Genomic DNA, 3,445 nt, shown 5'->3' on the forward strand with positions numbered 1-3,445 from the left:
CTCTAGGAAGAAAAATATCGCTCTGGGGCTCGCTATCTTCGTACGGTGAAGGATAAACACCATTTGAAACCTTGCGTAATGTGTCTGAATAATTATAATGAGGATGAGTGACGTGACCGAGTCCTGAACGTGAGCAGAGGAAGGAAAAGAAAGTCAGTGGCGGCCTCGTATAGTGATGCAATCCCTCTAGGAAGAAAAATATCGCTCTGGGGCTCGCTATCTTCGTACTAGGGAGGTCAAGGAAATTGTAGATGTGGTTTGTAACTGTGATAAAAGGGAAAGTTATATAGGCACCAATTTTAGATCCGGCGCACGTAAACACGATCCTAAGGTCGATATTATAAGACACCTTCGCTTCTCTCATCATCTATTTCTAAAGGCCAAGGGCGGGGTCAGTCGGATTCTAATGAGTGCTTCTTGAGGTTCATGGTACAGAAGAAGGGTCAAATTACCACCAGGGTCACAAAACTACTCCTGGAAATGCCCACAACTCATACGAAAGCCTTGACAAATATGTGTACTTGGGTGAGGAAATGTTTAGTAATATGGCCCTAAAAGTCTTACATACGTTCCACTTGTAGCAGAGGTTTTGACTAACGCTTAAGTATCTTCTGGTTAGTAAGGAATCAGGTCACCTCTCCTCCCGAAATTGACCTCTCTTTCGGCCACCGCTTTTGATTCTTTTTTTAGGAGCAGCGAGTAGCGGGCTTTTTTTTTATTATTGTTTCCTTTTTTTGTGCCCTTGAACTGTCTCCTTTGTTGTAAAAAAAAAAAAAAAAAAAAAGACACGTTGCCATAAGTTTTGTGGAGAGTCATTATTGAAACTATGGAAATATGAATGCCGAGGGAGCCCATATACACTCACAGTACAGGGGAAACCAGTCAGAAGGCTTTGTACGCCACCTGTATGTTATTAGGAAAATGAAGTTGTAGGTTTCGTTTGTAACTGGAAAGAAAGGGAAAGCTATCGTGGAAAAAATCTAGATCCAGCACAGGTAAATATGGTCCTGGAAGCCATGTGGGTATTAGGGATACGAGTAATGTTGTGGCCTCTTGTGCTTAGCCAGGGAATAAATCAAACATTGCCAGAAGCTGTGTGAGTCAGTACTGGGACAATAGAACTAAAAATGTGAAAGGAACCCGTATACACACACAGAGTACAGAAGAAAAAAAACAGCAACAGAAGCTTAGGATGACGTCTGTATGTTACTGAGGCAAGGTTCATGAGGCTGTAGGCTTCGTATGTATCTAGGAATAAGGACAATAAAACCAAAAATGCTACAGAAACCCGTATACACCCAGAGTACAGCAGAAAAAAACAGCAACAGAAGCTTAGGATGACGTCTGTATGTTACTGAGGCAAGGTTCACGAGGCTGTAGGCTTCGTATGTATCTAGGAATAAGGTTGAAGCTATAAGGTTCTGTACGAATAGATTGGGTGAAGGAGAAGCGTCACCAGAGGACATATAGAGTTTGTAGGGGAAGGTGTTATAACGTTGGAGGCTCTGAGAGTAACCTGGGAAGCATAGTTAAGTTATATGGCTCCAGTGTTTGAAGGGCCAGAGTAGGAATGGGTGTTCTGTTAGTATTCAGGTAGGAGGTGTATGTTCTGTTAGTATCCAGGTAGGAGGCGTGTGTTCTGTTAGTATCCAGGTAGGAGGTGTGTGTTCTGTTAGTATCCAGGTAGGAGGTGTGTGTTCTGTTAGTATCCAGGTAGGAGGTGTGTGTTCTGTTAGTATCCAGGTAGGAGGTGTGTGTTCTGTTAGTATCCAGGTAGGAGGTGTGTGTTCTGTTAGTATCCAGGTAGGAGGTGTGTGTTCTGTTAGTATCCAGGTAGGAGGTGTGTGTTCTGTTAGTATCCAGGTAGGAGGTGTGTGTTCTGTTAGTATCCAGGTAGGAGGTGTGTGTTCTGTTAGTATCCAGGTAGGAGGTGTGTGTTTAGTATCCAGGTAGGAGGTGTGTGTTAGTATCCAGGTAGGAGGTGTGTGTTGTGTTAGTATCCAGGTAGGAGGTGTGTGTTCTGTTAGTATCCAGGTAGGAGGTGTGTGTTCTGTTAGTATCCAGGTAGGAGGTGTGTGTTCTGTTCGTATCCAGGTAGGAGGTGTGTGTTCTGTTCGTATCCAGGTAGGAGGTGTGTGTTCTGTTAGTATCCAGGTAGGAGGTGTGTGTTCTGTTAGTATTCAGGTAGGAGGTGTGTGTTCTGTTCGTATCCAGGTAGGAGGTGTGTGTTGTTAGTATTCAGGTAGGAGGTGTGTGTTCTGTTAGTATTCAGGAAAAAGGATAATAAGGTAAGGTATTACTACATTAGGCTCATTGTTTATCTATGAAGGATGGTGTTACTGAGGTTCGTTTTAATCTAGAGTGAAGGAAAAATCGTCTCCTCAATACTCTAGTAGTCTACAGGTTACTGAGGTACCTTCCAACAGTGGTTTTTAAGTACACGTTTTAATCCAAGCGCAATTCATAACAATTTTCTTTCTCTCTGGTAACTGCATCTCTTCGTAAGTTTCATCTCTTTTCTAAGATACTACAACTCGCATATTTTTTCCAAACGTTCTGAGGAAACCTTTCTTTGTTGTTATATTGATCGGTATTTAGCCAGGACAAAGATAAGAGTCAAATGAAGCAGTCCAGCGTCGGGATAAGCTGCACGGAGGGAAGAATAAAGTTATAGGATCCTGAACTAGCAGTAATTACTTTCATTTTCGTTACTCTGATCTGTATTTAGCCAAGGTAAAGGTAAAAGTCGTCTGAAGGTGTGTCCAGCGTCGGGTAAGATGCACCGAGAGAAGAATAAAATTGTAAGATCCTGTACTTGCACTGATTACTTTCTTTTCGTTACTCTGATCTGTGTGTAGCCAAGATAAAGGTAAAAGTTGTCTGAATGTGTGTCCAGCGTCGGGTAAGATGCACCGAGAGAAGAATAAAATTGCAAGATCCTGTACTTGCACTGATTACTTTCTTTTCGTTACTCTGATCTGTATGTAGCCAAGATAAAGGTAAAAGTCGTCTGAAGGTGTGTCCAGCGTCGGGATAGGTGCACGGGAAGAAGAAAAAAGTTCCAAGATCCTGTACTAGCACAGATTACTTTCTTTTCGTTACTCTGATCTGTATGTAGCCAAGATAAAGGTAAAAGTTGTCTGAATGTGTGTCCAGCGTCGGGATAGGTGCACGGGAAGAAGAAAAAAGTTCCAAGACCCTGTACTAGCACAGATTACTTTCTTTTCGTTACAATGATCCCTAATAAGCCAAGGTAAAGGCAAAAGTCGCCTGAAGGTGTCCATCGTCTGGAGAGCTTCGTAGAGAGAAGAATAAACCTAAAAGATCCTGAACTTAACACTGATTTTATTTTATTTTGTTACAGAGATCCGTGTTGAGCCCAGGTGAAAGCGTGACCCCTCTGAGGGATTCTTCTGCATCTGGATAGCTTCGTATATAAAGGAAT

The 3,445-nt window shown here is 42.4% G+C and overlaps 1 long non-coding RNA gene across 1 annotated transcript; it reads left to right on the top strand.

The window, feature by feature from the left end:
- Positions 1-781: 781 nt before the first annotated feature.
- Positions 782-3,148, top strand: LOC127005097 (uncharacterized). Its single transcript, XR_007758281.1, has 5 exons — positions 782-1,593; positions 1,654-1,923; positions 1,975-2,064; positions 2,125-2,184; positions 2,243-3,148. It is a non-coding gene; the product is annotated as an uncharacterized LOC127005097 (long non-coding RNA).
- The last annotated feature ends 297 nt before the right edge of the window (positions 3,149-3,445 follow it).

Source organism: Eriocheir sinensis, chromosome 29, assembly GCF_024679095.1.
Source record: "Eriocheir sinensis breed Jianghai 21 chromosome 29, ASM2467909v1, whole genome shotgun sequence".
NCBI lineage: Eukaryota > Metazoa > Arthropoda > Malacostraca > Decapoda > Varunidae > Eriocheir > Eriocheir sinensis.